This window comes from Oxyura jamaicensis, chromosome 4 (genome assembly GCF_011077185.1).
Source record: "Oxyura jamaicensis isolate SHBP4307 breed ruddy duck chromosome 4, BPBGC_Ojam_1.0, whole genome shotgun sequence".
NCBI classification, from domain to species: Eukaryota; Metazoa; Chordata; class Aves; order Anseriformes; family Anatidae; genus Oxyura; species Oxyura jamaicensis.
Genome location: NC_048896.1, coordinates 5,617,011 through 5,629,377, shown reverse-complemented (window position 1 = coordinate 5,629,377; position 12,367 = coordinate 5,617,011).

Below are 12,367 nucleotides of genomic sequence, written 5' to 3'. Positions count from 1 at the left end.
AAATTGTTTATTTAATATTTGTAGAAAATTTAACTGTCAGGTCATTAATAAAATGTCTTTTTTTGAGAACATTCGTATCTTAGCTGGAGCAACAAAAAAATCTGTTGTAAATAACCAACAAACTCAGATAACTTTGGGTAGTTTGGGAAAAGGTTTTCATAGAAAATGTGATACTGACATTCTTGAAAAATTTTGATTGGCATTTTTTAATGTTACTTTAATAATAATAGAGCTGGTTTGATGTGTCCTTTTTCATATTCACTCTATTCACAGTAATAACTATTATATTTAGTCACGGTTTCTGAATGCCTACACTGATTTTTTTTTTTTTTAGGAGAGCACTAGAGACAAAAATCCAATTCTGTTTTTCTAGACAGAATTTGAATTCCTTTTTTCTTCCTTTATCTCCATTTTACTTCCCCCCTCCTTCCTTTAGATTCCATGGAATATCTTCATGTTTTGTTGTTCAAGTGTATTGCATTGCATGCAACACTGTATTTCCTGCTATCTAAGAAATTTTAAATTCCTGTTATCATTACATGCAAGTCCTTTTGCAGTTTATGATACTTCCCTCAGGCCCTCTCAGCCCTCTTTTATATCAAATGATTATGATATAAATGGATCTTGAATTTTAAATGAGGACTGATGTAAATTGCTAAGGGGATATGTACTGTCATAAGACCATTTAAAGCCTTAATCTACCTCTGGTATAATGTAAATAAGATTACTGGCTATGTACAGTGGAAGTGAAGTTTTATGTATAATCAGCTGTGGTTATCAACATTTTTACTGACTTAATGATAAATATGTAGTCACTTCTCTTAGCTAGGGACAAGGGGTTTTGTGTGAATATACAGAGTTCCTCAGTTCTGTGTGGATTCTAAGTTGGAGAGTTCAAGGTTGGTTGGTTGGTTTGTTTGTTTGGTGGAGGTTGTATTAGTATTTGTTGATTTTTAACTTTATGAATGTTGATTCCCAAGGAATAAAGATTTACTGTGGAGGAAATGCTTGATTTTTTTTTTTTTTTTTTTTTTTGTTACTGAGCAGCCTCTGGAACTGAGGTGAACATTGACAATTATGACGAACCAAACACAGAGCTCAGAACTCAAGTGTTTTACAAGGCAATCAAACTGGTTCAGTCAAACACACACACAAAAAGATAACAGAGAAACAGTAAAGCCAACGCTTACTGTCAAATCATGTTAAAATGTGTTAGTTAAAATATGTATGGATGACACGTTTCAAAAATATTTTTTTCTATTTAATAATATGAGAAGCTTGATTTGAAAAAAAAAAAGAAAAAAACACTTGTTAAAAATGGGGACTGAACTTCTGATATGATTTTTTTTAAAAAAGGGGTAATGTGTCATTGGCAACAGTGGGAAGAGGAATGAAAGGACTAACGGACACTGAAGGACTAACGGTCACTATGTACTTGCTTATGTACATGTAGTTTTGTCTGAGGAAGGAAAAAAAACTGCAAATGTGTTCCAAGTTACTATGAAGGGCTTTTTTAGTTAATCCTTATCACTTCTGCAGCTTGATTGTAGATCTGTTCTGCTGCTAGCTTCTCTCAGCTGTCTCCTACTCTGTCTTCCTAAACAGCAGCAAAGTCTATTCAGCTGCTGCAATATGGAGGAGTAGAAAGGAAAAACAGTGATCAAGAAGCCAGCAATATATGAGCAATCTTCAGTAGTATTCTCCTTGAGCTTTAAGTCAGCAAGCAGCAAGGAAAGGAGAACAGGAAATAAGCAGATACCATTTTTACTGTTTAGCCATAGTCATTTTGACAGAACACAGTACACGAGAAGTAAACAAATAACACATAGTTAAACCAGCTGTTATGGTGGGAGTAGCCATATAGAATGAAGTTCATAGAATCATAGCATGGTTTGGGTTGGAAGAGACCTTAAAGTCCATCCTGTTCCAACCCCCTGCCATGGGCAGGAACACCTCTCATCAGCCCAGGCTGCCCAAATCCCATCCAGCCTGTCTTTGAGCACTTCCAGGGATAGGGCAGGCAGAGCTCTGGGCAGCCTGGGTCAGGGCCTCACCACCCTCATGGTGAAGAATTTCTTCCTTATATCTGATCTAAATCTACCCTTTTGAAATTTAAAGCCATTCCTCTTGTCCTATTGCTATATACCCATGTGAAAAGTCTCCATCTTTTTCAGTACTTGAACAGGGCTTATAAAAATCTGCTATAAGGTCTGCCCAGAGCCTTCTCTTCTCTAGGCTGAACAACCCAGTGCTCTCCTGGGAGAGGTGCTCCAGCCCTCTGAGCATCCTCAAGGCCTCCTTTATGTTGTACTTGAGTAAGTAAAATGAAGCTGCTACTGATTATCAGTACCTGTCTTGTTGGAATAGGATGGAGTTTATTTTCCATCTCCTCAATAGTGTCAGAATTGTACCTATTTTGTGATATCTGAGGGCCCAGCTTTGCTCATATCAATGGTAATCAGGAGTGGAGAGGGAGGAAAAAATGAATATTCTAAGGATAGATGGCAGGTGTTATGCCCATACTCTGTTTCACCACTTGCTGTGGCTTCAGATAATTGTGTATGCACTAATCTAAGCTAGAAAGAGAAGTAAGTAAAGAAGTAACTTTCTAAACTAGTAGCTCTGAACATTTTCTGTGTTTGACAAAAGTCTTCATGTTAACATGGAGAGGAACTTGAAAAGGATTGTTATGCATTATAATCCTATATTGTATGCTTTGCTAACTTTGCCAAGGCAGCTGTTCTTTCTCTAAATGAAGGCAGTATAACTTGATTTTAAGATACATTGCTAGTTGGGCTGATAATATACTAAAGTTTCTTCAAGTGTCTGAATTCCTTCTAATAGGGACTAGAGCACACTGTAAAGGACAAACGTTCTATATGGTGTTTCACGTGCTTACTTGCATGTGGCTGTTGTAGAATCACAGAACTGTAGGGGTTGGAAGGGACCTCAAAAGATCATCGGTTCCAACCCCCCCGCAAAGCAGGTTCCTCAGAGCAGGCTGCCCAGGCAGGCATCCAGACGGGCCTTGAATATCTCCAGAGAAGGAGACTCCACAACCTCTCTAGGCAGCCTGTTCCAGTGCTCCATCACCCTCACCGTGAAGAAGTTCTTTTGCATGTCGGTGTGGAACTTCCTGTGTCCTATCTTGTGGCTATTGCCCCTCGTCCTATCCCCACAAACCACTGAGAAGAGGTTAGCTACATCCTTCTGTCTCCCACCCCTCAGATATTTATAGACATTGATAAGATCCCCCCTCAATCTTCTCATCTCCAGGCTGAACAGACCCAGGTCTCTCAGCCTTTCTTCATAGGGAAGATGCTCCAGGCCTCGTATCATCTTTGTGGCCCTCTGCTGCACTCTTTCCAGGAGATCCCTGTCTTTTTTGTACTGGGGAGCCCAGAACTGGACACGGTACTCCAGGTGAGGCCTGACCAGGGCAGAGTAGAGGGGGAGGATCACCTCCCTTGACCTGCTGGCCACACTCCTTTTAATGCATGCCAGGATCCCATTAGCCGTCTTGGCCACCAGGGCACACTGCTGGCTCATGGTCAACCTGTTGTCCACCAGGAGAATGGTAAGGGTTATTGAAGGGGTGAAAATAAAGGATCTTGTTAACTTATGAAGATTTCATTGAAACATCTTGTGCTTTTTGATTCTAAAATGAGAATTTGAGTTGGTAGTAAATAGGCAAATTTGTATTATTATGTGTTGATAGTCTCTGCAACAGTAGCATCTTAGTATTTAATGTGGTGATAAGCCTGAGAGATATTTAAATTCTTTCAGTAAGAAAACACCTTTTCTTTGGGGGGAGAGAGGGATACAAGAAAAGTATTTTTTAATGTCAGATATCTAATATCTACATGCTGTGGAAAATGACCTTGTTACAGATATAGTGCTTACTGTTAATCTGGAGATGTGATAAGGATCCAAAGTATAGTCATATGGTCCTGTAGCTCAGATTTTAATCATATTACTCTCTGACTGTTGTAGATATACTCATCCAGAGATCCCAAGGTACTCAGGCTAATTATATATATTTGGTTATTTTGGTCACTGTTTACTGAATCTGCTAAATGGCAATTTCTGCTGGATGACAACCAAACCATTTCTGTACTAGTGAAAATGCTACTTTGAATGCCAGTATAATAAGAACACTGACTGGAAGAAAACTAAACTGAGTACTTGGTGTGTCCTAGAGTGTATGTTTCTAGCCAACATATGTTGCTAGATGCAGTATGTTTCTAGCAGTATGTTTCTAGCCAACATAGTCGATCAGGTTTCACAGATGCTGAGACTGATATATAGATATTTTAAAATAATAATTCCTAAAGGATAAGGGAGCCTGGACCAGTGAGAGTATGGCTTTTTTTGGAGCACCAGGAATAATTGCAAATATTTTATAAAGTGTAGCCAGTATAATTTTTATTTGCACTAAGGATATTTTAAAAAATAAAATAAAAAGCAGAAGCGCTCTTGCTGCATTTTAAAATACTACACAATTATTTGTCCCAAAAAGAACCGCTTTGAGGTAAGGGATAGGACTAAGTGATCCCTTAGGGTACTTTCCAGATCTGTGATATCTGAAAATCAAATGATTTCTGTTGGGTAGCAGCTATCAGGGTGACTATGTACCTTTTGCAAAGCTCCAATACAAAATATAATCTACAATATCAAAGCAAGGTGTCAAGGACATCAAGAAATATGAAGTAACTTTGCTATACACTCTCTTAAATACAAGTTCCAAATTGTGTCTGAGGATATTCACTATCAGAAACTATTAACATATATGATGTAATGATGCAATTATTATTTAGCTGAGTAAACGTCAGCTGACCTTTATTCCTTATTAAACTACAATGAAGCAAATTTATAGTTTAGCCCTTAAAGAGTTTAGCCCTTAAATGTTAATCTTCCTTAGGTTTATAAATGAATTTGGACAGGGTCTTATTTTATCTTGATTGACTCGAATTAGAAACAAGATGGAAATAGATTAAGGTCATTGATGCAAAGAATCAGATAGCTTTAGCCAAGAAAAACTGACTTGCAACACCAAAGAAGTGGCAGCCGTGTTCCAAGGTCATCATTTCTATTTTTGTTCTTGTTTTTGTAAACAATAACCCTTTCTGTGGGGATGTAATGAAGCTGGTGTGTATGGTTTGGTTGCAATCAGTGGTTAGGGAACAGACGCAAAAACTCTGTGGTGAGAAGTTCTTTATTGGCTTAGTTGTTACTCCAAGCTGTCACCTGGCCGGGGCAAAGGCAAATAGTACTTTCCAGCTCATATTATTACCACATTGCTATCTATTTGAGATAGCATGTATACAAGCTGGAAAATTCCAGGGTTTCCAACATTTTTCTTGGTGTTCTTTTTGTTTTGTTTTGTTGTTGCGGGTGTTGGTTTGTTTGTTCATTTTCTTACTGTAAATCAGTTGACTCACAAGGTCTAACTGAGTTGCAGTTCTTAATATGCTGGCTGTTTACTAGTGCTTGTAGAAATTAATGGCTCACTTTGTTAAATATATTTACCTCTAACATTTGGTATCAGGAAAGTTTAAAAGAGAAGGTTCAGGGAATTAAGCCCCTTTGTGTGTTTTGGGTTTGTTTGTTTGTTTTAAAATTTGAAAGGTTTGGCTCCAAACCAGAGGAGCAGTCAGAAATAAGAATAAATTCTCATGAAATTTAATCCGTGAGCTCAAGTCTTGCCTGCAAGAGTCCATGCCATAAATTTTACTGTTATACATTCTTGTTTGAACCAAGCTCATAAAGACAAGATGCATAAATTTGAAAGATTTCAAGGTAGTAGCAAATCCAGTATGTGACATCATGAGCATGCCTGAAACTGAGTAGGGTGTGTAGTGAAGAGCACATCCTCGTGCTTCTAGATTTTTATTTTCCCAGGGTTGCAAATTTGTCACAAAATATAAATTGAAATATTCATACTTAGATGTTTGAACAGTGCATCTAACTGCAGAATATGATCTATTTAACTCCCTTTCAGCATACACGTTGTTGTCATGGTAGCATTCTGTATATGTAGGAGTTAAATGAATGCTGCAAAATAAATGTTTTGAACATGTGGGATGGAATTTCTTTTCAATCAGAAAGGTGGCTTGTGAGTCTGAGAATAACTCAGTGCTGAGGACAGGTTTTGGCTTGTAACAAACTCAATTTTAATTAACCTGAATGCTTTAGCCATTGGACTTTCTTAGATGGTTTGCACTTCAGGAGTTCTAAGATTCCTATTGGGTTCTGTTTATATCTAGGGGCTTGCTTTTTTTGTATATTTTTTAAATAGTGCTGAACAGCAAGAGTTTTCTTTTGTTTTGTTCAGTATAGAATAGAACTAACTTGCTGAAATCTTTTGTTTCAGGATTATAGTTTTCCTAGCAGATATAACCAGACTGGTTTATGAAATACAGGGTTCTTATGTTTCCTTTTTTTTTTTTTTTTATGGAAATTACTTTTTCTTACATCTAATGGTTACAGAATAAAATAAAATAAAAATAAATAAAAATAATAATAAAAAAAAAACACAACAAAGAAGCTTTAAAGGACTGGAGTGTGTAGTGGCATTTTGAAAACTAACAGGGTTTATAATCATGCACAGAACAACTTCAATACAAGTTACTGTTACTGTAATGAATTTGAAATAATCCAATGTTATGCAAAAGGTAATCAAATTGTACATCAGAAATGTTTTTCAAATAATATTAATTAAAACTCTCCTGTTGGCCTGCTTCCTTTTGTTCAAAACATGATTAATTGCATCAAAGTTTTTTTTTGAACTAAATAGTTCAACCCTGGGGTGAGCTGTGTTTCTGGATGCACGATCTTTATCCAAAGCAAAGAGGGAAGCAAATGAGGATAGAAATGCCAGTCACTCAGTGAAATGGAAAATAATACTGTCCTGAAACAATTAATTTTCTTTCTAGGAACGCTGCCAAAATGATCAGTTAAAGACTGCAAATAAAATGGACGAAGAAATTCTATATAATGAACAAAATGTTTCCAGATATAAAATTAATTTAGGATATTTATGCTCTTTTTTTTTTTTTTTTTTTACAAGCTAACATAGAGTAATTCCTCATTGGTGAAAGTTCTGTCATAATGAGAATAGATATAATGTGAATTAGAGGGATTTTGATATTTTTAATCCTTCTTTTCCTTAGCTACTGTTAATGAGGTTGTTTCTAAATCCAAGTTACTGTTAATTTGTTGTTTCTAAATCCAAGTTACCAGTAACACTTATCTGAATTTAGATAGCTTATGTTAAAAGTCCCAAAACAATGTGATAATCTTTCAGTTTTGTTAATCACTTCCTCTGTGACAAAATCTATTGGAATTAGTTTATTCTTAAACAATGTATGTTCCATTGATCAATGAAAGCCTTGAGACCTGAACATGACTTTACTGCAAGAAAGTCAAAATTAGGGAAGTATAATGTCACCAAAATTAAATACATATCCTATTGAGGATTAGAAGTTGAATTCAGCTATATAATTTGTGGTGTGGAAATAAAGGATTGAGATCATATGAAGAAGAGAATGAAATTCTGGCCACAATGAATTCCATCAATACACAACTTGGCTGTTTTAACACAATTTGAATATTTTTTACTGCATCTAACATGCATGAACAGTCAGGATTATTTAGGATTTGTTTGTAAGACACAGAAATCTCCCTGGGTAAATAAAAGTGTGGGCCTTCAGTTAGAAAGTCTCTAGTTTATGCTAATCAGAAAAAATAATAATAAAAAAAATCTGTTCAATTACCATTATTTAAGCTGATAGAGAAGTATGAGGGACAATGGACACAAGTTGCATCAGGAAAAATTCCAGTAGGATGTCAGGAAAAGAAATTTCACAGTTAAGTCATCTTTCCAAACAAAACAAAAATAAAGCAAAAAAGGCTTTATTGTTATTTGGATTGCCTTTTTTCAAGCTCCTGCTTTTTCTGTGTTAGAGACAAGTCAACTGAGATCCTCAAAACCTTGAAAGGCTAACACAGCTTTCAAAGATACCTACTACTGTATGTAGTTGGAAGCTATTTTTTTAAAAGGGATCTGTTAAACTCCATATTTAAATTAGATCTGATAAAAGATGAAGTTGACTGGGGATTTTCTCTCATCTCTTAAGCAGCTTTGATTCATATTTAATGGTGGACTTCACCACAATTCTGATTTTCTTTCATGTTCATTCTTTACTCAAGAATGTTCATTCTTTACTCTTTATATTTAAATGAAGGATTTATTTCTTTTCCTAATGCAATACCTTTGAAAGTGGAATAAGCATTGACTGATTCACATATGGTATTAGAAATTTACTATTTAATACTTACCTTAGACATATCAGTCTTGAAAACAACTGCACATGAGAAATTCTGAAAAGGGGGGTCATTAGGATAGTGAAACTGTTGGGCTAGAATGTCAAGTTACTAAGTGTGTATAAATCAGTCAGTTCATCTGGACTTTGAAACTCTGGACTAGCTGATAAAGCTAGCATACCATCTATAATGACTTTCTAGTTCTGCAGATATTCTGTAGGAAGTATTTGAAGCAGGAATTTAAAAGAAAATGCTGAGGCAATTTTATCATCCTTTTTACTGAGAGAGTTTTTCTCCTAGTACAACTAAGCGTGTGTTGCAAGCAATTTGGAGTGATTAAAGAAATTTGTAAAAATAATAATAATATAGTCAACATCCTGGTGAATAACAATCTATAGCTGCTATTCAGGAGACTAAAGGGAGAGGAGTGAAACTTTGCAAAAAGATCAGAGTCACAGAATGACCAAGGTCATAAGGGACTTTTGAAGATCATCTGGTACAAACCCCAGCCAAGCAGGACTGCGTAGAGCACATTGCACATGTTGCCATTCTGGTGGGTTATGAATATCTCCAGAGAAGGAGACTGCACAACCTCTCTGGGCAACCTGTTCCAGATACAGAGTATATGGAGTAAAAACTGTCATGATAGCTTGAGGATCAAACAAAATGAGATTATTTAGTACTTTAAACAGATTGCAACATTGGTCCTTGTTACGTATGTCTTATAAATGTGTAAGTCTGAACTTGATAAAATATTTTAATTATTTTTCTTAGGATCCTGTTGGGGAGGAAGTAGGGCATTGATTCAAAATGGAATACAATTTTTCTTTCAAAATCTGGGACTGAGCTTTGAAAGTTTGTATTTTCATATACAACATGACCATATGAATATACGATATGAACACATGAATATACAATACCAGTACTGTTGTACCTATTGCTAGTACTTTGTTGTATAGTAAAATTGAAAGCTTTAGTACCATTTTCAGTAGTTCAGATAGTAACCAAAATAGCAGCATTGGAGTTACTGCAAAGAGTTTTAGAATATTAGGAAGACGGTGAGAAAATTAAGCTTTTTACAGATTATTCAGAAACACATTAGTAATCCCACTGTTTAAATGCATATGTATGGAGTCCTTTTGTATTTCAGTCTGTTAATGTAGGATATCTTCTTCTAAGATGTACTTTTTTAAAACAATATTGTAATTCCAACTTGTAAAGAACTACAGGCAATTTAAAGGAATTTCATAGATTTCATAGCTATCTGGCTGCTGGTCATTTAGGGAAATTCAGTATGAAAGGAGGGAATTACTGAATGGAGCAGAAAATACCAGTTACTAAGAACTAAGCACAGAAACATTTTATCTACTTGGTTATTGATGGAATTTTTATGTACACTTTTGAAATAAATATTTAAGGTTGGATTAGATGATTTATAGGTCTTTTCGAACCTTAATGATTCTGTGATTAAAATAAATAAGCAAACATTTGCAATATTGCTGTAAAATCCAATGTATGTAGTGCTGTCTTGAATTCTTTCAGTTTCAAAAAGTATTTAGAAGAAGGAAGAGGTTCAGGATGAAGAATAAGATACAGAATTCTTCTTGTCAGTTACTCATGTAGTATAGATCACAAACTAACTTGCTTCTTTACAGTAGGTAGATTCACAGCATGATTCATCAAAATTGCAAGTTCTTAAAAATTCCTTCTCTTTCATTTTCAAACTTTAGTGGGTGTTAAAGAAGGTGGGAGCTGTTATTCTGCACAGTGTGAACCTCCTGAAAATGCAAAGTGCAACAAGTTAGAGCTGGCTGGGATAGCTGCATACCCCTATGTAGGTGGTAATGGAGTCTTGCTTATTGTACCTCCTGCTGCTTTTTTTTTTTTTTTTCTTTTTGTTTCTTTGTGTTTCATTTCCCCACACTCCACCCCCACCCATCCTCTGTATCCAGTGCAGCTTTTCTTGTGGAAGTTCCAGAAGAGCCCATCCTAATATACCGGCTAAGGTGAAATAGATATCACCTCACAGTTAAGCTTAATGGAGGGCCGCATTGTTTTTTTGTGGTTGATCTCTGAATGTGATTTCTGTTAAATGAAACTCTGTAATGCTGTCACAGATGACGTTCTGTAGTTTAATGGCAAGATATTCAGCAGGAAAAAAAAAAAAAAAAAGTAATTTTAAATGAAGGTAGAAAGGTATTCATTCTGCCACAAGTATAGGTGTGCAATCAGTGAGAAGTTGGTCACTTTGAGAACAGTCACAGAAGTCAGAATAAGTGTGCAGAGAAATGAGGTGAATGATCTGTGGAAAGACGTAGAATATGATAAATTCTTTCAATACTTGGAAGTGAAACTTCAAAATTATGCTTAGTTAGAAGTGTGATTAAACATCACCGATACTGGTTCTTTGTCTTTCAAAACATGTTTGATTTTCATAGAATTTGTTGATCTAAGTTGCATACTATAACAAATTAAGGAGATTCTAATGGTGCAATTTCTCTTTTATTGTTTGTGTAAAATTTTGTAAAGTGGTTTGAGTGTATGGCACTGAGGTAGCTAGTACGTTTTGGTACTAATGTGAACTTCCTCCCGTTTTCTCTCAAAGCATAAAAAGTTCCTGCAACATCTTTTCTCCACATATAAGTATATCCCTCTTGCAGTCCTCCACAGTATCCTCCATCCTTTTGTTCTGAAGACATAAGGATAGTTTGGTCTAATCCAATTAGTCTTCGAAATAAATTCTTTAATAAAGGTGGGTGGGAGGGTGAGAGGAAGAAATATTAGTCTTTTGTGAATATTAAAGAAGGAGGTGAATACTAGTTTAGGCAAAAGGTAATAACATGAACTTGTATGATTCATCAATTTCAAGTTTTTGAGATTTTTTTCTTAAATTGGAGACTGTAAAGGAACTTTCAGGGCTAGTTGTGAAGACTTAAATGCTCTACCTACAAAATGAGTGAAATTCAATTCAGTCTCCATATTCATGACTTTTATTCATTTGAATCTGCCAAGACAGGAGCCAATTAGTGTTACAGATGATAAAAGCAGTTAGACTGAGACCACCAAAGTGTTACATGTTCCATGTAAATCAATGAAATATCCTGACTTCATAATGACCTCCTGTCACTTCTAGTGATGGTGTGACTTTACAACTAGTTTTACAGAAGTGAGAAGCTCTGTGATTCTGTTATAATCTTAATGAAATTTCCAGCTTTCAGATTCCTTGGAGTTAATAGACTCATAATTATGTCTAGAATTTGAAGTTTCAGAAAGTTTAAAGGTGGCTTATTATAACATTACTATAATGACCCCTGACAGAGTATGAATAAAAGAGCTCTGCTCTGTTAAGATCAGAAATGATTGTTCACTTAATGTGTTTAATTGAATTACTATTAAATATGTACATCTCTAATGACGACTACATTAATGTCAAAAGCAAAATGCACAACTGCTATAGAAAGTCTTCTCCTTAGTCCGACAAGTACACAAATCTCTATTTAGGCAGAGCTTTGCTCTCCAATTTACATTGATCAGTAGTACAGAAGTTGCAAATTTGGACTCTGATTTGTATTTCTGGACTGGTACTAGTATTCAAAAAATAACATGTTAACATGTAATATATGACCTCAGAGCAAGTAAGAAGGTTATGGATTATTCGGTCTGGAGAATAATCTAATCTCTCACATAGAAGATACTTCTATTTGGAAGAGGGTGTAGTTATTTAAGTGGATGTGGTAGGAGAAATCTGGAGCCATATCACATATATATCATAGTAGCAAGATGTCAAAATCTGAAGTCTTGAAAGTTCTGGACTATTTATCTCAGTGAGGCACTATGGGAGGAATGCTGGTGGAAAACCATCAGGGGAAGTTCCCATTCATTGACTCATGGATAAGAGACAGTAAAAATTGTGATACTGTCCTACCATTTACACTTAGTATGCAAAGGTACATATGAAGAATAAGAGAAAATATGCTTGGAATCAGTCTGATATTTCAACAAACTTGACAAGTATGCATTAGAAAACAACTGATGCTAAAAA